The following is a 25,700-nucleotide window of genomic DNA, read 5'->3' on the forward strand; positions in this document are numbered from 1 at the left end:
CATTTAGCCCATACAAGGGCTGCTATAGCAAATGAAAGTAATTGTTGGATATGTACACAAATGCCGCATTCTAGTGAGATCGGAGTACCATTGGAGGCAGTTCCTTTTGGTTGGGCGGAGTTATGTAGCCACTTCCCTCACACCCTGATAGCATCAGATTTTAACGGCCAACTGTCCGGGGAAGTGGGATGGCAAAAAGGGGGATATAATTGTAACCAATTTAAGGACAGTTATAGACCTACATATGATAAGAACAAAATGCCCTCTTACATGACCGTCCAGCAGCAAATGACAGGATTAATGTGTATCACCAGACCCCAAACGCCTACGCATAACAGGTCTATGGGAACCTCTAAATGCCACAATTATCGTCACGAAGAAGGCTGGATGAGAACACCTGTCCCACTAGGACCAAATGGCACAAAGGGTTTAGCTTTATATTGGGAAGGCATGTGGGGAATGGACAACACATGGACATATAATAATACGTATTTTATATGTGGACACAAGGCATATCCGTATCTTCCCTCGGGATGGTTCGGAACATGTTTTCTGGGGTTTGTGCTTCCACACATGCGCCTGTTAACAAAGTCACCAACGCATATCCTGCATTCTAGGCAGAAAAGAACTGTTAGCATGGGGGAATGGATTGGAATGGTAATATTTCCATTTTATGGAACCTGGAAGGCAGGGCGAGAACTCAGGCACATGGCATTGGCTATGGAGAAGTTGGCAAATAAAACAGCTAGTGGATTGGAAAAACTTACAAGAGAGCTGGCAGCAACAAGAACGATGGCATTACAAAATCGTATGGCATTAGATATGCTGTTAGCAGAAAAAGGAGGTACATGTGCAGTCATTGGTACAGATTGCTGTACGTACATACCTGATGAGTCAGAAGAAATTTATAACATAGCCGATACAATCAGACAAGAGGGAGCAAGATACCACGATTATATAAAAGGGGGTGCCTTTGCATGGTTGGGAAACACATTTGGAGGGGTGGTAGCTAAGATACTCCAATATTTGTTTGTTGGTTTAGTAGTTATATTGGCAATTGTTTTAGTGGTGGCTTGCTTGAAAGCCTTAGTGACGGTGTGTCTGAATAAGGCAACCAACAACACGATGATAACGCATGAAGTGACAAATGAGGAAAGAAATGTGGAACCAGAAAAGGAAGACTTTTATGGCGACATAAATACTGAGATTAAAAGATTAAATCAAGTGATGTTGCAAATTAATACAGTAGAATTAAGATAATAGCATAACGACAATGTTATGAGTTGTGTCAATTACAATATCAGTGAACTCATATCACCACGAGTGACATACTGTTAGGAAAAAAAAAAAAAAAAAAAAAAAAAAGGAAAAGAAAAAGTGGAGAGGAATTATGATAATAATACATTATGCTTAATTTGTTGGTTTGGGAAAATTGTTGTTGGGAATTAGATATTCCCGTTTGTGATTGTAATCATATACAATTTATTTTCGTAGAGTAGTGCTAAAATACCTGCATGAGTTAATTTTTGAACTATATTAACCTGAAAGCAATTGTGGATGCTATTCTTAGTTTAGTAATAAAATACATACCTGATTGAATATTATTTGTGTGTCGCATATAAATGAATATAACTTTTTGAATGTTGTAAGGGAAAACAACAAATTGTGGAATGTGAAACTGTCGGAAGATATACATGATTATGCTGATTTCATGGTAAGATGTACCCTATCTGATTCAGTGTGTGTGGAAAGCAGATTCAGATGTGACTGAGCATAAGGATAAGACGAGATCACATTTTGAAGGGAGTGCTAACGGAATTGGGAAGAAGTTCGAGAAAGAAAATTTGTGGCTAAAAAATGAAGTTAATCGTGGCATACACCCTCTTTCTCAAAGAATGATGAAGACATTCTCCCGTGTAACTTGGAGATGAATGCTTACCTTCACCAAGGAAATTTATGTGACCATTTGCCTGGATCACACTGCAACATATGAAAGAAAGGCGATCGCTTACTCTTGTTCGAAGGCTTCGAACATTCATCACATCAGAAGTTGCAGGACAACGACATTTTACCCGCAACCCCTGTGAAATGCGGGGACATATGTTATTACTTCACCAACGTCCGGGGAACCAGCATGGAGCTGCAAAAAACGGCTGTGCCCTTGTCACAACAGCTGTGCACGATTCTGCTGGTTGCTCCTGGTAAGGACCATGAATGACCTGAACACCATGGTCCCAACATCATTGTGGATGCATCCGGCATCCCTGTTCCACATCTTGCTGGCCAATCAACATTACACCAACACTTGCTGCCCACTCATAATGAGGGAGGAGGCAAGTCGACTACAACTGGGCGAAGGCCTTGTTCAAGGAATCATTATGGTTCACAGCAAGAGTGGAAAGAATGCTACATGGAGAGCAGGGTCAGTCTATGACTCTGCACCGTTACCACAACAGCGAAATCCTACACGAAGTAGTGCAGGTGTTCATAAAGACAGAAGAAAATGTTTCATACCTGAATTCAAACACAAGTGATCAGCCCTTCCTTTCAAACAAAGAATCAACATTTGTTTGGAGGGAAACGTTTTTGCCAGATGTTCCAGATGCTTAAAAAACTTGAAAATGAAGTGAAATTGTTGTATCTTGGTGATGGTGAAGTGTTGTTTTGAAAAGATATTTGTGATGCAAATGCAATAGATTGAACAATATGGAAGGAGTCAATGACCAACGAAATGTTTTGTGATTCTTGCAGGATGACGGTGTATGCCTAAGGGAATTTGATTACCAAAGTTATGATTATTTACTTATACTTGTAATGATGTTTACTTGCAGTGATTGATTATTTACTTATACTTGTATTGATGTTTACTTGTAGTGATTGATTGTTTACTTATATTGATGTTTTGATTAATGGTTAATATAAACAAAAACAAAAAGATGAGGGAATTGTGGAAGTGTAACTCAGTGTAACTTATTGGTTGGAACTGGTAACGAACCAAGGTACGAGCAGGTGAGCAGGTGGTCGTAAGAATGTCAGGAATGCATCTCGCCCTGTCGAAGCTGGGAGTCCTGTTGTGTAGCTTTAGCACGACCCCGGGCTAACACACATTCCCAAGCCCGTACTATTGTCTTTCATCGGGATGCAAAGTGGATGAAGCAAATTCCCAGCAGGGAGGAGAGCGAGCTGGTGCCAGTGAGGCGACCAAGTAACGTTAGCGGAGAAGGGATTACGATTTCAGCGGACAGAGGATTAACTGAAGTTTGCCGATATAAGCGGAAGAGACTTAGAGTCAAGGGGCACTTGCCAAGAGAAGCCCTGCCCGACGGAATGAACGCGTACCACGGGTTCGGCGCTGCAGCCACGAAAGAGGGACTATGCGGATAGAGTTACCTGGTCGATTGAGTTAACGATAGTTATTACTATTTGAAACTAGTTAATAAAGTGTTGACCTGTTGTAAACATGTGTCCGGTCATTGGAGTCTTGAGTCCACCACACTTCCACGACAGGGTCTTCAGGGTATTTTGGGTCTTTCGGAGGGAGGGGGGGGGGGGTTCCAGTGGGTCTTTTAGGTCTTCAGGTCTTTTAGGTATTTGGGTCTTTTAGGTCTTTAGGCCTGTGGGGTCATTTGGGTCTATGGAGTATTTTGGGTCTTCAGAGTCTTTTGGGTCCTCTAGGTCTCCGGGGTCTTTGGGGTATTTTGTGTCTTTGGGGTGCATTGGGTCTTTTCAGTCTTTTTAGTCATTGGGGTATTTTGGTTCCTCTGGGTCCCTTGGGGCCCCGGGGTATATTGGGGTATTTAGACTCCTTGAGGTATTTAGGGGTGTGGGTGCGGGAGGGAGGGTCTTTTGGGTGTGAGAAGAGAAGTTCTGGGTACTTTCGGTTAAGTATTTCAGGTTACATTTGTGGGTGTAGTCAGGTCAGCTTTACAACCAATGGGTGAAGGGCAGACATACATACATACACACGAACACTTGCTCCATTATATGTGACCCCCTCTGTCAAAACCAGACACTTGTCGGCATTTCTCTTAGCGAGAAAAAGCCGAAGAGAGTCAAAATATGACCACAGAGACCAAATTGAGATTTTTATATGGATAGAAAGAGTAACCTCTCTCGATTATTATGCACCAAAACATTTTTCCAGGAAACAACAGAAAAGTTGTGAAATTTGACAAATAAACTAAAATGTCGTTCTCAAAATGTGCTCGGAAAGTCACGAAGATCGCGAAATTTCGATGTTTTACTACCAGCCGTACATTGTAATTCGAAGGAGATCCCCGACATACATGTTTGGTATGAATGAAAAGCTCTACGTGTGCACATTTTTTATGCGTGTGAACTGTATTGTGAACTTTGAACCTAATTATCTCCATTGATTTAACGAAAATATAATTGTCATTAAAATACCATAACTTCGTTAATTTTCATCCAATTAACATAATGTATATGTCAAATGAAAGCGAAAAGCATGGGGAATCAGATGATATCAAAATATCAATTTTGATTTTTCCTCCCAAGTGTCTGCTTTTGCCAGAGCATACCTAGATGCCAGAGCTCTTTTGCCAGATCATACCTAGTCACATACCTAGATGACGTTATAGGTCACATGGTACGGCAGCCATATTGCATTAAAAGAAAAAAAGTTGACATAATCTCCAAAACTGCTCAACAGAAAAAATTGAAACTTGGCATATGTTATCAACTCCCCATAGGGTATATAGGGTGATAACGATTATATCATCGGTGAAGTGATATTCCAGCCATAATTGGTTTAATCAAAATCTTCATCTGAAAAATCTAAAACTTCATTTATCTGGTGTATGACGCGATGAGTGAAGAATTAAATTTATGACGTTCATCTCCCATGACAATAAACTATGTGACATAATAGGGTGCATGAATGATATGGGGGAAATGGGCCATCATAGCAGTGGGCCATATAGTGGTGCTGCAAATGAGACCCCAAAAAAAATAATGGAAGCAACTGGTGGTAACAAAAGCTGCCAAGTATATTTTTTGTGATCAGTAGGGTCCCAATAGAGAAAATGCGTGATGCCACCCTGGCACATGGGTACATCATTACTAATTTGCATATTTCTAAGATTGACCCAGCGAAATCTGATCTCACTGGGTTTTCACTATTTTGCCATAATTATGCCTCTAATCAACATTTTTGAGTGATTTCAAAGATTAACGTTTTATTATGCATGAACAATACATGTGCATACGTAAGGAACACAAAGGGAGAGCCTCATTTGCATAAATCCAATATGGCTGAACCAGAGATAATGCAAAAAAGTGCATTCACATAAATCTTTATTTCTTCTTAAAAATGACATTATAGCATTTTGGCAAAAACAGAGATACCAGTAAACCATAGTTGATTACAAGGATAGCAAATATTTCAGTGGCCACAGTAAATTTTCCCTGTGTGGTGACGTAGGCAGGAATAAAGGCAACAGTTACTAAAATACAGAAATACATGTAGAAAGTGATGAACTTTGGTTCACTAAGAGATGGTAAATAAGTTTGGGCTTTGGATGCCAGGCAGCAGCAAATGATGAAAAGAATCACCAAGTAGGCCAAAGCACATATCGACCAGGCAATTGATGAATCCACACATTCCAAAATAACGTTTCCTGGACGATCATTTGTGTTGTGATTTACATGGGAAAATCCGAGCAGAGCCCAAACAACATCAAAAGCAATTTGTGGTGTTACAATAAAATAAATCACAGTGTTTTCATTGACAAATGTTAGGGGTTTAATGAAGAGATTGTCTGAAAACATTTGAAACAGTTATTATTGCAATTTACAGGTTGAAGAAAATAATGCACATTTGATGTAATGTTTTCAATAAATTGATCACTTCAAAAACCCTGTTTTATCAAACTTTTTAAAACCATCTGTGTTGACTTCAATTACTACCATGCCAATTAACTGGAAGTCAATTCCCAAACTACCCTCCATGGTATTCGATTCAAGGCCTTTTGTGATGCAGCCTGACTTACATCACTATTTTTTTGTTTTATGTACACTTTGTTGAGGCTCGTGCAAGAGCTCGTACTAATGTACTGAATGGATCAAGACCAAACAGGACAAAAGGAACAATAGAGAGAGGGAAACACCAACAGGAAATTTAAAGGCTAACTTGAGGCACACTTGGACAAGCAATGGGAGTGGGGAGGAATGAGGGGCAGGAGAGGATGCATAGGATGGACAAAATGGATACAGAAGGAAACTCTCAGGATGGAAAACTGGAAATTTTGAAGGAAGATTGGGGCGGTGGTTGGGGGACCGAGAGGTTAACGAGAACAGAAAATATTATGGTCTTGAAAACGGCCGTCTTGGAGGCATGGAGGGAAGAATGAGAATGAAGAGAATGTAGAAGTTGGTTCCATAGGCAGGGAAAAAGAGGAACAAATGAGGAGAGGTGAGCAGTGATATTGGATTTAGGGAGTTCCACCAGAAGGGGGCTAATAGTGGACTGTGTGTGCGCTGCAGTAACCTGGGGGTACAAGGCACGGGAAGAGCAGAGGGGGCAAGACAACAAAGGAGGTGGTAGAAAGAAGACACTGGACCTCTCCAGACAATAATCATTAAGGCTTTGGTTTCAATAGCGTGAATCCGAGCTTTGTGTGAGGCAGGAGCACCGGCCCAGAGGGGACAACAGATTTCCAATGAGCTGCGGATGAAAGCCTTGCATCTGGTGAGGAGCTCAGGTGTGCCAAGGAAGGACTTTGTATAATGGAGGATTCCTAGTGGGCAGCTGGCTTTGGAGGCCAACTTTGAAATGTGCTTTGCCCAAGAAAGATTGTGGCTGATCGTGAGAAACATGAGTTTGAATGGCTGAAATTCCTCAAGATGAATGTTAAGAAAGTAGGAGGGTTTGCCCAAGATAGGAGTATTTGCCAGACGGTCCTGTCTTATTTGTCTGGATGGAAAGACATATTCCAAGTGTTTGACCAGCTTATAATTTTGTCAAGGTCTGAAGAGAGAAAAGAGGCTGCAGCCTACCTGTCTGAAGGATAACGAATGTCATGGCAGAGGATAGAATAATCAGCAAATAGACAAAGGGGATTTTCCAAAGGGTCAGAGATAATTTCTGAAGATCAGGAACAGGACTGGGCCCAGAACACTGCCTTGGGACACTCCAGTTTTATTCATGACATCTGGTTAACTGTGTACATGAAAAGAGGCAGACTCCTGGCGACCCTCCCCAACCCTATACATTCCTAACTGCCCGTTATCCTCCACAATACCAAGCTGAATGATCGTCTTCGTTCCTTCATCCCTCTATTATATCACCTGTGGAATGGACTCTGCATCTTTTCTCTTGTATCCCTCCTTAAAGCCCTTCAGGAGTGATGTCAATTATTATCTCCTGCTTGCTCCCACACTGGCACCTGCTCTCTTCATCACCTTGTGTGGGATGTATTTGTATATATTTTACCCTTTGATCATTGTCAATCTCTGAACATGATACTCTGTCTTTATGCTCCTCTGTGAGCCTACGTTTCTGTACACATACAAACTTGTGTTTTACAGTGTCCTCACTCATGCCTGTTCAAGAAAAGAAAAGTATCAATGCTGTTGTGATCATTAGTACAATGTGAAATATCTATGATGTAATGTCACTCACTTGAGATAAAGATTTATTTGCTTCAAGAAGAAAAAGACTAAAATGTCAAAACTCCGTGGTTTTAGTAATTATGCTGTACATAGTTAAAACCATCAGTCGGCCATCTCTGGTTGGATTATAAAACAAAATCTTCCACATATGTATACTCTCATGTAGTGTCTTTGTGTTGAAAATGGTTGAGGACATGTTAAATATCTGGATTTTACAACGAAAATGGCCACCAGTCTACCAATCGGCCACCTTTAATCAGATCACAAAATAAAGTGAGGTGCATGTGTATGACATCAAGTACTATACTCGTGCCAAGCTTCAACAAAAGCGGCCCATGCTTGTTCAAGAAAAGGTTAGGGGCACGTTTAAGTAACAAAATGGCTGCCAGTCGACCATATTGGGTCTGATCTCGAAAGAAGTGACGAGCATATGTAACCCATAATTTCTTATCTGTGTGCCAAGTTTGAATAAGATCTGTAAAATGCATGTCTGTGAAAAGGTTGAGGATGTGTTCAATATTGTGTTTCTTTACAACTAAAAATGCCACCAGTCGGCCATCTTTGATCGCTTCACCAAATAAAATGATGTGCGTATGTATACCATCATGTGTTGCCTTTGTGCCAAGTATGAACAAAATCGGTTAATATAACTCCGAAATACGGGTACTGAAGCATGGTCGGACGAACAGAAGAGTCCCAATCCATAAGCCCCAGTTTCAGACTAAGTCCACCAGAGGCTAATAACTCTAAGGAGAACTCAGAATATAGCGAGCTTATAGCTGAACTGACTGTCTGAAAGATGTGTGTGTATATATATATTTGGTTGAGTACGTGCGTACGTGTGGCTTGCATGTCTGCATTTTAAAAATCAATTTTCTCGGCAACGGCTGTCTGACCTCCTTTTTTGTGGTGAGGACAATAACCAATTTTGAGGTTATAATCATATTTATTTTGGTTTGTGGAATTGTCTTTGAAAACAATGATTTTATATCATGGAAAACATTCCTCAATGTCCATGCGGGCAATGCTCATAATTGGAATTAATGGCAATGAAAATGTGTTCATCGAAAAATCAATATGTTGCAAGTTTTACTCCAAATAATTAAATTAAAAGTTTTGTTATTTTAAACCTGAGATATCTATTTTATAGTTTAACATTGTTTAGTAAAACAACAATTGATTGTCTTAAACATTCCGAATTTTTTTTTTCTGCTTACCTCCAGATTTAATGCAGAGCTGCAAGATGATGCTTATCAAACAGGAAACTATCAATGTAAGACTGAATGGTGCCAATATTTTTTGTGTTTCACATGTTGGGTTTATTGGCCTTCCAGCAAATGTGAAACAGCTGGAAAAGGAGAGACACACAGCCAACAACAGGACACCATACATCCAAGAATTGTCATTTGGCTCTTTATGGGACCAAAGCAATGTAATCATAATGGATAGTGTGAAGACAATTCCAAGCACACATAAAGCCAATAAGGGAACAGCAATTGGGTCAGAGAATGCAAGGAACTCTTCAGGAAGTGTGATGCAATAATCCCGTTGCGAAGTGGAACCAAAATATTTCTGGCATCGAAAACAGTCCTGTGAGTCTGAACAAAATGAAAAAGCTCAGATAATGCAACCGTTGGTTCAATTAAAGACGGGAGCACGTCATCAATGTACAACGAGTTTATTTCTAATAACTGAGAGAACAGAAAAAGCAGTGGATAGGTTTCCAGGATGATGATTTACAGAGCTTTTAAATTCACACAGCCATCAGAGTTCAAACAGATTACTCCTCTCTCAGGACGTTCCGAACAATCAAAGGCCGGCCCGTGCGTTCCTGAAACTCGAAGATGGCGTAGGACAAAGAACTCTTCGACCAACCGCGTGGACACAAAATGCACCACCGAGCTCAATATTTTAATCCAAATTATATAATTATTTTTCACAATCAAAATGAACAGGGATTAATTAAATAGCAGTATCTATATTATAATAGGCGAAGGTGATTCTGTCTGTCTGTCTGTCTGTCTATCCGGGGTGTGGCTTACTCCGTTTGCAGAGTAGTTCCACCCATAGCTCCACCCATTCTTGGAGAGGCTTCATGTAAACAAATATCCACCATTTTATTAACTCGAATAGCTTTGAGGCCTGTTTAGTTACGCCCATGCTGTCTTTCTCTCCCACACAGGTTTATTTCAACTCAAATTCGATATATCATTTCATTTTTAACAGTCGCTAACATAGTTTTAGACTCGGTTGAAAAAAAAACGGGAAGAAAATCCGATGAAAGTTTCCGTTTACAGAACGAAATGAATTCTCAAAGGCCTGTAAAACAGCGTTACGCCTCGGTCCCCCGTCGGTGAAGTGATGCGAGTTGACAAAGTGGAAGACGCAAGGCGGCCATCTTGGATTTTGACGTGGTGACCCAATTTTCAATATCGTTCTTCCTTTTGCCAAGATACACTCACACACCAGATTAGAAGTTGGTACTTCGCTTATTTTTCAAGATATTCCGCTCACAAGGTTCAGACATACATGGCGGCGGCCATCTTGGATTTTGACGTGGCGACCCAATTTTCAACAGCTTTCTTCCTTATGCCGAGGTACACCCACACACCAAATTAGATGTTGGTACTTCGCTTATTTTTCAAGATATTCATCTCACAAGGTTCAGACATACATGGCGGCCGCCATCTTGGATTTTGACGTGGCGACCCAATTTTCAATAGCGTTCTTCCTTCTGCCTAGATACACCCACACACCAGATTAGAAGTTGGTACTTCGCTTATTTTTCAAGATATTTCGCTCACAATGTTAGACACATATATGGTGGCGGCCATCTTGGATTTTGACGTGGTGACCCAATTTTCAATAGCGTTCTTCCTTATGCCGATACACCCACACACGAAATTAGAAGTTGGTACTTCGCTTATTTTCCAAGATATTCATCTCACAAGGTTCAGACATATATGGCGGCCGCCATCTTGGATTTTGACGTGGCGACCCAATTTTAAATAGCGTTCTTCCTTTTGCCTAGATACACCCACACACCAGATTAGAAGTTGGTACTTCGCTTATTTTTCAAGATATTCAGCTCACAAGGTTCAGACATACATGGCATCAGACATACATGGCGGCGGCCATCTTGGATTTTGACGTGGGTTGCACCCACACACCAAATTCGAATGCGGTCCTTCGCTTATGCATGCCTGCATGCACGGACGGACGGACGGACGGACACACGGACGAAGGGGAAAACCATAGTCCCCCTTTCGCTCTGCGGTGCGACGGGGGACAATAAAGCCCATTCATTGAGTCACCCTCACGACTTTATATCGAATTCACCATCTGATTGAATTTTTATCGATGGTTTTAGACTCTGTGTCAGAAATAATTGAGGACATTCACGCACACACGGGAAAATGCAGAGATATATATTTTTTAAATCGCGCCATGATGATGCACGAAAATACACCGCCTAAAATAACAGTCGGGGAAAATGACGACATATATTAAAAATTCGCTTTTTCTTTTCCGTTAAGATATATTACTTTTCCTTTTGATGACAGTCGTCACAAAAACGTCAACAATGATGCCGACATATATTTCTTCGTTCTTATTTCATTCAACATTATTATCCGGAAGTAGTTCACGTGTCCATTTCACGTGTGAAAAAACAAACTCCATTTCACGTGTGCATGGACGTGTCATTCACATTTGTAAAATATATAAATTAACAGACGGGAAATTGCTGAGAGATATTTCTTAGTTTTTATTTTATTAGTTAAAAGCAGAAGTACCCGGCGTTGTTGTGCAGGGGAAGGAGGAGGGAGGGGCAAGTACACTTTAAACATGTATATACATGTGGGATGTGGGATATATACATGTGCCGTGGGACATGTGTAGGTGGACGTGTGTGTGTGTGTGTGTGTGTGTTTGTATGTATGTGTGTGTGTGTGTGTGTGTGTGTGTGTGTATGTGTATGCATGTGTGTATGTGTATGCATGTGTGTCGGTGTACATGTGTGTGTACGTGTGTGTGTGTGTGTGTGTGTGTGTGTGTGTGTGTGTGTGTGTGTGTGTGTGTGTGTGTGTGTGTGTGTGTGTGTGTTTGGGTGTGTGTGAGTATGTGTTTATATATGTGTGTGTGTGTATATGTGTGTGTGTGTGTGTGTGTGTGTGTGTGTGTGTGTGTGTGTGTGTGTGTGTGTGTGTATATGTGTGTGTGTGTATACGTGTGTATGTGTATGTGTGTGCATGTGTATGTGTGTGTATATATGTGTGCATGTGTGTGTATGTGTGTGTTTATGTGTGTGTGTGTGTGTGTGTGTGTGTGTGTGTGTGTGTGTGTGTGTGTGTGTGTGTGTGTGTGTGTGTGTGTGTGTGTGTGTGTGTGTGTTTGTGTGTGTGTGTGTTTGTGTATGTGTATATACACAGTCATGTGAAAAAGTAAGTACACCCCATGTAAAGTTTTGACTTTTTCTACATATTTCAACATACAGCTATTTGATCTTCATTTCAACAATTTTGATAGATAAAGGTGATATAATATAACAAATATCATGAAACATTTACATTTTGTAGTCCATTGTATAATTTAAATAAACATAAATGCAAATTTCGCATGTGGAAAAAGTAAGTACACCCTTGGCTCTTTTAGGTGGTATTGCCCCCTTTGGCAGAAACAACCTCAAGTAGGAGTTTCTTATAACTGTCTTCCAGTCTCTGACATTGACTGGGAGAAATTTTTGCCCACTCCTCCATGCAGAATTCTTTCCGCTGTGCGATGTTTGAGGGGTTTCTTGCATGCACAGCTCGTTTCAAATCCCCGGGCTTTATACATGCTGGCGGATCTAAAAGGGCTTTATCAAAGCCCTTTTAGATCCGGGCTTTGACTTGGCCATTCCAGAATCCTCCATGTCTTTCTTTTCAGCCATTCCTTGGTGGATTTACTGGTATGTTTCGGGTCATTGTCATGTTGCAAGGTTCACCTTCGGTTGAGCTTCAACTTGCCGACAGATGGCCTCACATTATCCTCAAGCACTCTCTGGTACAATGAAGAATTCATAGTGGATTCTATGATGGTGAGCTGCCCAGGCCCTGATGCAGCAAAGCCGCCCCAAACCATTATATCTCCACCACCATGCTTTACAGTTGGTATCAGGTTCTTGTGGTCAAATGCTGTCTTTGGTTTTCGCCAAACATGTCTTTTGGTACTGTGGCCAAATAACTCTTCCTTTGACTCATCTGTCCAGAGCACATTGTTCCAGAAGTGCTGGTCTTTGCCTACGTGTTCATTGGCAAATTTTAGTCTTGCCCTGATGTTCTTTCTGGACAGCAAAGGTTCCTCCTGGCACACCTCCCATGTAGATCAAATTTATGCAGCCTCTTTCTCGTGCACTTTGACATCGACAGTGGCAAGAGCTACCTGTAGGTCCCGTGATGACATTCTGGGGTTCGTAGAGACTTCTTTCAGCATCTTGCGGTCTGCTATTGGGCTGAAGTTACTGGGGTGGCCTGGCCTGACCAAGATGGCAATTGTTTGGAATCTTCTCCACTTGTAGACGATCTTCCGCACAGTCGAATGATTGATTTCAAATTGTTTGGATATCTTTTTAAATCCCTTCCCAGACTCGTAGGCATCTATAACCTTCTTTCTGAAGGCCTCAGAGAGCTCTTTTGATCTAGTCATGGTGACGCTGCACACTTCAACAACAAAGAGCAAACCAAACTCAATGTCTGAGGTTTAAATAAGACAGGTTCCTCCAAGATCCTCTCTAACGATGTTCTAATCATTTGCACCTGAGCTGGTGCACCTGATTCAAATTTTAGGTATTTGAAGTAGTGATAAATGTAGGGGTGTACTTACTTTTTCCACATGTGAAATTTGCATTTATGTTTATTTAAATTATACAATGGACTACAAAATGTAAATGTTTCATGATATTTGTTATATTATATCACCTTTATCTATCAAAATTGTTGAAATGAAGATCAAATAGCTGTATGTTGAAAAAGCAAAAACTTTACATGGGGTTGGGTACTTACTTTACATGGGTACTTACTTTTTCACGTGACTGTATAGTATAGTATATATATATATATATATATATATATATATATATATATATATATATATATATATATATGTGTGTGTGTGTGTGTGTGTGTGTGTGTGTGTGTGTGTGTGTGTGTGTGTGTGTGTGTGTGTGTGTGTGTATGTATATATGTGTATATGTGTATACCTGTGTATATATATATATATATATATATATATATATATATATATATATATATATTGTTGCGGATATGGGATTTGGATCCATCCATATCCGCTTGTAAATATTCCCCTATTTCCTCAATACTTCCCAACTATCCCCAATCCCCCATTCCCTAGTCCCATTTTCTGTAAACAACACTCTGTAGACCCGACCTCCCCCTATTTCCCCCATTAAATGTCGCATCCAGGTCCACCGCATCTCACGTAGACAACTATAGGACATCTTGCTAGTTACCTTCGCAAAAGCGGAAGGTTATGTTTTGATCGCTGTGTATTTATTTGTATGTCTGTGTGTGTGTGTGTATGTTATTCGCATAACTCAAAAAGTATTCAACCGAATTGCATGAAATTTGGTGGGATGATTGGTTATTATACGGGACACATTTCATTAGATTTTGGGAGCAATCGGGTCAAAGGTCAAGGTCAAGGTCACGAAAAGGTCAAAATCGTATTTTTGTTGTTCTGTTCCCTACACTCCCATGCCAAGAACAGTAGCTGCGGCGAAGGTATGCGCTCTACCGAGTGCCCGTTCTAGTTATTCTTAGTTTATGTCAGTTAAGGACTCGTTTCCATTAATTCTGACTCTTCGTTGCACCAGAATGTGATTGTATGGCACCGTTAGGAAGTTTAGGACCTCCCAATACCTCCCCGCAGCTCTTCCTCACGGTTCAGCAACAACAACAACAACAACAACAACAACGGCGGCGGCACGGGGAGTGTGCGTCCTCACTCCGGCTTGGTTGGTAGGGGGTGTTGGGAGTGCACCATGCCTTTCCAACGAGCCGCCATCGAGCATGTGCTCGACGGGGTTACCAGGTAGGGGCTCGCTGTCAGCTCCTCGTCAAGGGCGGAGCCCGGTAACCCCCGCACCCAATAGAAGCGGCGGACCGATCCCATCTGGGGCAGAGCCAACGAGCCGAGGGCGTGTCACTCCCCGCTGAGGATGCGCAGAAAGAGGGAGGTGACGTAAGATGCGGCAGAGCGGGAAGAGAAAGGACGCACCCTCCGAGCGCCGAGAGACCTCCCAAAGACTGAGCTGTATCCTGTCCCTGAGCCAAGGTGCACCTTGTGCTATCGACTGCCTGTCCTTCCCTGCCATCAATCCCTGTGTAAGTCAGTCTTGTTCCGTTTGTCTGTGGTCTGTCTGGGTTGATAAGATTGTGTCTAAGTGCCTATCTCTTCTGTGTCTTTACCTCATTACCTTGTAATCTACCCCTTTTCTCCCCCACCAATTATATCCTCCTCCGGAGGTCTTGAGAACTGTACCCCTTGCGTCGTTTCATTTATCCCAGCCGTTGTGTCCTTTCCATCATTGATTTAGCGTAGCGCGATTCGGCCAACGTTCGAGTGGAATCGGGTGAGTTGGGGGTAATCGGGTAAACTGTGCGAACACGGCGGCCATTCCGCTCGGTCAAGCAACATCTTAAGCCGTGTTCGTAACAATTGGTGTCGGGAAGTGGGATTGGACCCGAAGCGCGCTTCACGCGCTCGAAATTATTAACGGTGAAATTTGTTTTGTTTTAAAATAAAAACCCGAATTTTGAAAGTCGCGCTATGGCAGATCAAGACGGCTGGGTTCCGGTAGAGGAGAGTGAGGCAGGGTCGATCCAGGACCAAATTGAGGGACAAGAGGAGAGCGAAGCAGTGAGGGCGGCAGGTTCGCAAAATGGCGTCCTCGCGCACGAGGTTGCGGGCGCGCAAAATGGCGCCTCGCACATGGCTACGGCGGCCGCACCCGCTGCACAAGTGGGAGGGATGGCCCAAATGCAGGCCCTCATGGAGCAATTTATGGTACAAATGCAGGCGTCCGTCAACCTGCAGAAGGACGATATGAGGGCTAATAGTGAGCGATTGGGTGAGCGATTGGAGGGCCAAATGGGGGTAATGAGGGACGAAGCGAGGGCTCAGAGTGAGCAATTGGGGGGTAATGAGGGACGAAGCGAGGGGTACCGGTGAGGGATTAGACAAGAAATTAGAGGGGTTAGACAATTTGATAGAAGGGGTGAAACATGGGTTAATGGGGGTAGAAAACAGAATGGCCGCTCAAGAGAATCAAATGGAAGGGATGAAAAAGGGGTTAGAGGGGTTAGAAAACAGTATGGAAGGCAAATTGAGGGACATAAGGGACCAAGCGGAAAGGGAAGTTAAAATAATGGGGCAGCAGATAGAGGGGGTCAGAATGGGGGTAGAAACTAAATTGGATGCTCACAGGGAGGAAATGGAGCAGATGAGGGTGGCATCTGGGCAGGAGATGCAAGTGATGGGAGAGGAGATCAGAAGAGGTGTGAGTGAGGAGGTCGGAGGAGTGCGCGAGGAGGTGAGACACTAAGGAGCGCATGGAGAAGGAGGTGAGAAAGGGGACTGTAAAATTGCAAGGTGGTATAGAGGAGTTGACGCTGGGAGTAGAACAACTGACAGTGGGACAAAAGGAGTTGGGGGACCAGGTAAAGAAGAACACAGCGGTAATACAGGGTTTAAAATCGACACAGAAGGAGATGAAAAAGGACGTAGGGGTAATTAAAAAAGAGTGTCACACGGTACATGAGGACCTGACGAGGAAAATGAACAAGGTGGTAGAGGTGATGGAGGTTAAAGAGCGGGAGGTGCGGGAGCACATAGAAAAAAATAAGGTGGAGTTAGAGGAAGAACTTAAGGGGGCGCACGAGGAGATGAAGGAGGTGAAGCAGAAATTAGAAGAAGTGGAAGAAGGGGTGAGCGAAATTAAGAAGCGACGGAGAGATGATAAGAAAGAGATAAAGGAGGAAGTAAAAGAATTGGTCCAAAGTCTGTGTTCGGATCGTGATGATGTGCTCATTAACCGGATGAGGGATTCGCAGGTGATGGAGGAGAAGCGAAGAGAAAGAGGACCCGGTGTAAGTGGTGACCAATATGGTCGTGCGTATGATGCGCCAGGTGATTTAATAAGCTTGGGGGTCGAGATAGACCCGGGTGTTCGTGAGAGGCCGTTGGTGAAGTGTGTGACAGGTCAGGTGTGCGAAAAAAGAGGTGTGCGAGAATGTCCGACCATGGGGTGCATGAGGAAAAAGTGCGCGCCGACCAGTGAGTGTGCTGTCGAGAGTGAGTCGGTAGTAGCGCATGTGCGAGGGAGCACATGGAAGCGCGGTGTGGGGAGTGTTACGGAGGAAGTAACGAAAAAGTGTGCGCAAGAGGATGCGTGAGAAAGGTGTGTAACGGACGGGTGCATGGGGAAAGCGCATGCTGTCAAGAGTAAGGGAGAATGCACGCCTGTGGTGAGTGTTACGGAGGAAGTAACGAGAGGGTGTACACCTGTGGTGAGTGTTACAGAGGGTGTAACGGGAGAGTGTGCGCAAGAGTGTGCGCGAGAAAGGTGTGTAACGGACAGGGGCATGAGGAAAGAGTGCGCTGTCGAGAGTAAGGGTGAGTGCGCTGTCAAGAATGGAGGTGAAAGTAGTGGGAGTGACACGGAGCGTGAGTTGGTTGTGACAGGTGAGCGAGGATGTACACCTGGAATGGAAGGATGCACACCTGGAATGGTAGAGCGTGTGTGGGAATGCACACTTGAGTTGGTCGTGAGGCACGTGGTTGGGTGTGCGAGTGAAAGCACACCTGTGATGGTCACAGAGGAGGTGACCGAGGAAGGGGCGCGAAGAGGTGTGTTGGTGAGGTGTGCGAAGGACGAATGTGTGCCAAGGTGTTCGGTGGTCAGGTGTGTGACCAAGTCGGTGAGCGGAATGAGTGTACCGAGGTGTGTAAGGAAAGGTACGAGGAGCATGGGAACAGCTGGAGGTAGTAGCAAGAAAGGGGTAGCGTATGCGTGTAAGCATGCAGGTGAGGCATCGACGGTAACCGGGTTAGCGGTTAGAGCGACTTTTAGCCGAATCGGGCCCTCGGTGCATGCCGGGCTTCGCGTGCCGCGAGAACCAGCGGGGATCCGAGCCACGGCGGGTTCGAAAGGACCGCCGTACGCGATCCATGCTGGGCCTCGCTTGGAACGGCCGCATCCGTGCTCCACTAGGCGGAGCGGGCAGCTCGATAGGAAGGGTCGTCATGGCGACCACTTTTTGTTGAGACGTGCCGGCAGGTCAAGATCGGGACATTGGATGGCTCCACGCCGAGGTGGTGCGTGGGATCTCGGCCCGGGTAAGCCCCCGTCCCTGCCCCGAATGCGGGACGTATCCAGCCGCTGGCACAAAACAACCCGTATTCATTGCTCGGCTGTACGAAGCCGAGCTTTAGAAGGGAATTGGCGCACCGAGAGGATCTAATAAGTAGATGGGTGATGAGGATAGTGTTTTGGCCCCGAAATTAGAAAAAAAGCAAAATTTGATGATGGTAGAGTGATTGGCAAATTTTTGATTTATTGAATTTGGACGAACAAAATTTATAGTGAGAGACCCCCGATGTGGTGGGATGGCAAATCCACCATCCCTCACGGAGGGGGGGGGGCAAATGCGCACTAGATTAGGGGGTGTATGGCAGTGAAAACTAGCCCGGGTGGGTTAGGATATTGTGTGTAGGGATCTAGCGAAGATGACATTAGGTAACGTTAAGATTAGTTAGTGACAATGATACCTGTAGTGGGGACGCAGGTAGATTAGAGTGGATGATAATGACGAGGGAGCACAATAGTTTAAAGGGACGACTGGGAAGCGCAAGTTTCGGAGGGGAGTAGTTAGATGAGATGATGCTGTGTGAGAACTGGACAGGTGTGTGGAGCAGTGTATGAGTAGTGAGTGTTGTGGATCAGCGCGAATGCGCTTGGGGGAGAGAAGGGTGCAGGCGGCACCAAGTATGAGAGCACAGGTGTGCAAGTACAGGTGTGTGGAATACATGGGGTATTGGAATGAGTGGTGTGGAGAGAGTTGGAGTAAGTGGTACGGAGTGGTGTGCATGGTGCAAAGGTGTGGATGGGGGAAGAGTGGACCCCTTTTCACGAGTACCCGGGGAGGGTAGTTTAAAGAATAGTTAGAAGGTATAGGTAAATTGTGGTTGGATATTGGCATTTGTGGTGCGGTTGCAGAATGGTATTGTGGATGGGTGCATTAGTGTTGTGGAAATGGCTGGGCGTGTAGCCTGTTAGTGTGTGTAGTTGGTTTGGGCACTCCACCACTGTGAGGATGTCGGCCAGGTCAGGCCGCAGGTGGGCTCTGGGAGCCGTTAGTGTCAGTGGGTGCCTGAGGATCCCGGGTGTGGATCGGGCAGCCCGTGCCAGAGAGGGCACTGAGGGGGTGAGAGTGCGAGAGGGCCTTCCCCAGTTAGTTAGGTTAGGGTGAGGAGCAGGTAAGCTCGGGTGGCAACTACAGTGGTGGAGGTGTGCAGGTGGGTAGACCTGCTGGGAGAGCTACACGTCACAGCCCAGAAATTGTGTGAGGGCACCGGGAGATGAATCGGGGGAGTGAGACCCCAAATTGAGAAGCACCACAGTTTGATCAATGGGAATTGGTTTTTAGAACCCATAGTGTAAGTTGGCCAATGGATTGGCAGGGAAAGACCCTGGGTAATGTAAAGTTGTTAAAGTCATTTAGGAAATAGTTAGGATTGATGAACCTGTCGCACCATACGCAGCCACTTACCTGAGGTGATGATGATGACTCCACACCTGTGTTCCTTTGTTCTGTGTTGCAGGAAATGAGAATTGCTGTGTGGATTTGTGAGACGCATCACGACGTGGATGAGACATTGGGGTGATTCCATCTCTCCCTCCTTAGGAGGGACTGATGATGAATTGGTGATGGCAAATTTTGATGTTGAGTTGGAGATGGCAAATTTTGATGAGAGTTGGAAATGGCAAATTTGATTGGTTAGGAGGGAGAGAAGACGAATTTGGTTTATGGGAGGAATGGGGAAGACAGTAGGGACGTTTGTTGATGTGTAAAGTAGATGTTTATGGGTAGCGTTGTGTTTTGTGGATACAGTAAGGGGTAAGGGAGGGATAATGTAGGTTACCTGGTTGGGGGGGGGGGGGCGTACGGTAGGAACGTACCTGTCTCACCTGGTTCCCATGTGCCCCCAGTGTGCATTACCTTATATTGCATGCACTTTTGCGCCCTTACCACCTTACTCACTTGTTTTCTTTTGTCTCCCACCTCCGAGGATCTGGCTTTGGGGCAGAGAGAGAGGAGAGAGAGGTGCTGGCTCTGCAGTTGTGGGCCTGTACTTCCGCTGCTTGCTGCCTGGATCGATACACCATATGGACCGCAATTTTGGTGGCCGCCCACAATGGACCGCAGTTCTTTTGCGGGCAAGCACCACCCGTTGATGGACCTCTGGGTCAACGTGGCACCTATGCCATACAGGTGAACCACTTATAGTTGGCCCCCCTGACGGCCACAATTTAGAAATGGACGCGGTTGGCGCCTTTCTTTATTTCTAAAGAAGCCAGAAGGCCAAGTGCAATCCATGAAGGCAAGACCAGCGGCAGAACATCGGCCGGCTGCGACACCACCGGTGACCATGGACACTTGATTGTGCCTTTTCTTTTACTGAACATTTTATTGGTGCACCGGATGGTGCTGACTGTACATGATGGGGTGGTGCTTTTGGTGCTTGGATGGGGTGCTCTGCACATTATTAAAGGCCGTAGGGCCACAGGGCACTCGTGGGTTGGTGTATCGATGCTGGCATGCGTGCTCTCTCTCTATGTATAACATCTGCATGTGTTCCTCAAAGAACAGGTCCTGGATCGTAGTGTAAATATCAGTGTAGTCTTGTGTAAATAATGCTCCCTACCGGCTGTATGTTTAGTTTGAGAATGCTTTCCGCGATTCGGTTATCCTGTGGGTGTGTTTCTGTTAGGAGAAGGGTGCAACGTGGCAGGGGGACATATTTACTCATTTGTGAACATCTGTAAAACTGTCGCACTCAGGGTTGAGTTAATAGTAGAGGGAACTACATCTGAGTGCCACACTAAAGTAGGTAAAAATTTATCGGGTCGGGACGCCCCGAGGTAGAGAAGGGTGCAATGTTGCGGATATGGGATTTGGATCCATCCATATCCGCTTGTAAATATTCCCCTATTTCCTCAATACTTCCCAACTATCCCCAATCCCCCATTCCCTAGTCCCATTTTCTGTAAACAACACTCTGTAGACCCGACCTCCCCCTATTTCCCCCATTAAAGGTCGCATCCAGGTCCACCGCATCTCACGTAGACAACTATAGGACATCTTGCTAGTTATTCTTAGTTTATGTCAGTTAAGGACTCGTTTCCATTAATTCTGACTCTTCGTTGCACCAGAATGTGATTGTATGGCACCGTTAGGAAGTTTAGGACCTCCCAATACCTCCCCGCAGCTCTTCCTCACGGTTCAGCAACAACAACAACAACAACAACAACAACAACAACAACAACAACAACGGCGGCGGCGCGGGGAGTGTGCGTCCTCACTCCGGCTTGGTTGGTAGGGGGTGTTGGGAGTGCACCATGCCTTTCCAAAGAGCCGCCATCGAGCATGTGATCGACGGGGTTACCAGGTAGGGGCTCGCTGTCAGCTCCTCGTCAAGGGCGGAGCCCGGTAACCCCCGCACCCAATAGAAGCGGCGGACCGATCCCATCTGGGGCGGAGCCAACGAGCCGAGGGCGTGTCACTCCCTGCTGAGGATGCGCAGAAAGAGGGAGGTGTGACGTAAGATGTGGCAGAGCGGGAAGAGAAAGGACGCACCCTCCGAGCGCCGAGAGACCTCCCAAAGACTGAGCTGTACCCTGTCCCTGAGCCAAGGTGCACCTTGTGCTATCGACTGCCTGTCCTTCCCTGCCATCAATCCCTGTGTAAGTCAGTCTTGTTCCGTTTGTCTGTGGTCTGTCTGGGTTGATAAGATTGTGTCTAAGTGCCTATCTCTTCTGTGTCTTTACCTCATTACCTTGTAATCTACCCCTTTTCTCCCCCACCAATTATATCCTCCTCCGGAGGTCTTGAGAACTGTACCCCTTGCGTCGTTTCATTTATCCCAGCCGTTGTGTCCTTTCCATCATTGATTTAGCGTAGCGCAATTCGGCCAACGTTCGAGTGGAATCGGGTGAGTTGGGGGGTAATCGGGTAAACTGTGCGAACACGGCGGCCATTCCGCTCGGTCAAGCAACATCTTAAGCCGTGTTCGTAACAATATATATATATATATATATATATATATATATATATATATATATATATATATATTTAGGGTGGTCCTCAAATGTAAACATTAACTTTTCTAAAGTGCTTTTCCATTTTTTATTACACCTGTAGAGAGAACAAATTGGGTAAAATTTCATTTCATTTTGAAAACTTTTACCACTGTCACATGGCCCCTGCTAATCTGCAAACAGCACTATACAGAAATTATTTTGGTTTGTTTCAGTTATGATGGCGAGTGCAAGTACTTCAAGAAGAGCAACCAGAAAAAGAACCATGTGTGGCTGATAGGCTGCCATATTGAAAAACTACCAGAAACTCGGCTCCCATCTTGGCAAGAGATTCTGCAGCGATACTTTAAGCTACATCATGCTGAGAAATTGGATATAAGCAGTGCCGCAACAACTGTTGTTCGTGAGACATTATGCATCTGGGAGAAAGCACGGATCCCCACTGCAGATGAGCGGAATATCATTGCAAAACTAGAGAGAAAAGTAGAACAATACAGATCCATCCTGAAAGTAAAGAGCCGGCGATCTGTCCCTCAGATAAAGAACGAAGAGCAGTTTCAAACCGGTCTACGTGACTTATTTGACATTGCTCATGTTGATGTCCTTGATCTGATCAAAATACCAGAGGACCATGAATTCCTTAAGGCACAACGGGAGCCAGGTCGACGGGGCTTTATGGTTGGTGTTGACAAGGTCCTAGCAGGAAAAGAGGAGCGGACACATCAACGCGACAAGGTGTTGACTGAAATAGAGCAGCATGAAAAAGAGAAGCAAGCAGCCCGAGAGGAGACTCTTGAGCCAGCATCATCAACAGACAGCAGTGCTGAAGCAAGTGATCATGATGACTCTGCTGTTCTATCTGCTTCAAAGAGGCAGAGCCGAAAGCGTGCAAGTAGCATTGTTACACCGGACCTAACAGCAGCTCTCGACCGCACCAAGGTTAGCGATCGATCAGCTGTTCACATCTTGTCAGCAGCAGCCTCTGCTCTGGGCACGACCCTTCAGAGTTGGCCATCAACCGCACATCGATCAGGAAATCCAGGCGGATCCAACGGAAGACAATTGCAGGTGACATCCAGGCATCCTATGCTCCAAACACAAGTCTGGTGGTTCATTGGGATGGCAAGCTCCTTCCAGGGGATGGGACAAAAAAAGTTGATCGCCTTCCTGTCATTGTCAGTGACCCACAAGGAACTGGAAAGCTTCTGGGTGTGCCAAAGCTGCCAGCAGGAACTGGACTAGCAACAGCTGCTGCTGTTATGCAATGCCTCGAAGAATGGCATTTGCAAGGCATGGTGGCAGGTACGAGCTTTGACACGGCAGCCAGCAACACTGGTTCAGCACTTGGTGCGTGCACTATTTTGCAGCAAAAGCTTGGACGACCACTATTACATTTTGCATGCCGGCATCACATTCTGGAACTAGTGGTAGAGGCAGCAATGGCAGCATTCAAACCATTTCTTGGTCCATCAAAAGGACCTGAGATAGCCGTCTTCAAGCGTTTCCAGTCAAACTGAAATTCCATTGACCAAAGCAAGTTTAAGCCAATGATGCCTGATGACCTGGACTCTGTAGTTTCAGGTGTATTTTTAAGTTGCAAAGAAGATGTTGTTTCATTCTGAATCCAGAAACTGGAATCGGGCCAACTACGAGATGACTACCGTGAACTTCTTGAGTTGACTATTATTCTGTTTGGTGAGCGTCCTCCGAGAGGATTCAGGTTCATGCAGCCAGGAGCCATGCATCGGGCAAGATGGATAGCCCGTGTGATTTATGGAATCAAGATCTACTTGTTCCGTGATCAGTTTCGACTGACCCCAAAGGAACTCACTGGCATAAAGCGTTTTACAGCATTTGTTGGAGCAGTGTATACCAAAGCCTGGTTCAGCGTTCCATCTGCCATTGGTGCTCCCGCTGGAGACCTAGCTCTCTTAAAAGCACTCATTTTCTATCCTGATTCAGTGATTGCTGAAGCCACCAGCAAAAAGCTTTCCAATCACTTGTGGTACCTCAGCGAAGAACTGGCAGGACTTACTCTGTTTGACGATAGTGTTGAGCTTGATGTCAAGCGAATGATAGTAGCTGCTCTTAAAGAAGAATGCCAAGAGAATCCTCAACCATGGGTACATGTGGATCTTACAGTAAAATAAGCCATCGCTGCCAAGACTGTTGCAGATTTTGTTACTTCTGCCTCACTGCGAATTTTTACTGCATTCAAAGTCAATACTGACTTCCTAGAAAAGGACCCTGGTGAGTGGGCCGATGACCCATCATTTCAGTCATCACAGCAAATCTTGCGTGGTATTGCCACTGTCAACGACTTTGCAGAACGTGGTGTAGCATTAATACAGGACTACAATCAAGTCTTGACAAAGGATGAACAGCAGCGCCAGTACCTTTTACAAGTTGTTGAGTGGCATCGCCATGACTTCCCCGACGCAAAGAAGATAAGGAGGAAATAATTTACCACAGAACTTATTAATGAGGAATTAATGGTCTGGAGGACTCTTACTCTGTGTGTTTATGATGATTGTCATACATTCTTACTGATTTGGGATTACATCTGAGTGTTAGTTTATTAAAAACAATTTTGTGTGTCGATACTGAAACATTGTAATTTTCAACCCATGTGTGACAGTAGTAAATAAAGTCGTATAGAAACCATCTTTGGCACATTTCATTTTGTCACAATAAGGAACAATTTTAGCAACAAGCACCTGAAAAAGGTCCAATTTTATTTTTTGGTGTACATTTGTGGACCACCCTAACATATATATATATATATATATATATATATATATATATATATATATATATATATATATATATATATATATATATATATGTATATACATATATATATATATATATTGTTGCGGAGATGAGGACAGTATTTTTTTGATTGTGTGCTTTATTATTATTATTATTGTTTATTCTGCGCCCCCTACCTCCGGAGCTGTGTAAAGGTGAAAGGGCATCCCATAATTAGTCCACAAGCATACACGTCAGCCAAATAATAGAATACCCCTGTTTGATAGTTATCTCTTATTCTGTGTTTTAGAGTAAGGCTGTGTCTCCCATTAATTGAAGTACTCCATTGCACCAGTGAAAGAGAATAGATCCCCTTTCATTCCCATCCCCAAAATCTCCATTCCCTTTTTACATCCCCTCTCGTGATTGCCGAGCCTCGATTGCCAAATACCTCCCCTCCAATAACCGCCATTGACCACGAGGCAGGGTCGGAGAAGAAAGGCATGTCTCCACCTCGTCATAGAGGGGAAGAGGGGCGTGCCCGCCCGTCGTCATCAAGGGCGGAGCGAGAGGGTCGCGTGACCAACCAGGGCCGAGGTGAGCACACCGATGGGCGTGTCCTGAAGGCCGGCGGCTTGATCGCTGGAGGCGCTATAAAAGGCGCGCACGCAAGAAGCAAGAGAGTGAGTCGTGAGTTGGTCGTCAGAGGAGGGTTAGGGGTTGCGTTGGTTGCGGTGGTAAGAAGTCGGTGGTGAGAAGTGGTGGCGTCGAGTGGTCAGTGGTTGCGTTGGTTGATGTTGAGTTGTCGATGGTGAGGAGACACCAGGGCCAAGAGAGAGAAGGTTCCAGGTCAAGTACCAGCAGTTGCGCCAGAGACGGCAGATGCGCCCTGAGGTGAGCCAGAGAAGCAGCTTTGGCTCCACAAGCAGCGTTGACTCCA

This window comes from Myxine glutinosa, chromosome 3 (assembly GCF_964187855.1).
Source record: "Myxine glutinosa chromosome 3, kmMyxGlut1.1, whole genome shotgun sequence".
Taxonomy (NCBI): domain Eukaryota; kingdom Metazoa; phylum Chordata; class Myxini; order Myxiniformes; family Myxinidae; genus Myxine; species Myxine glutinosa.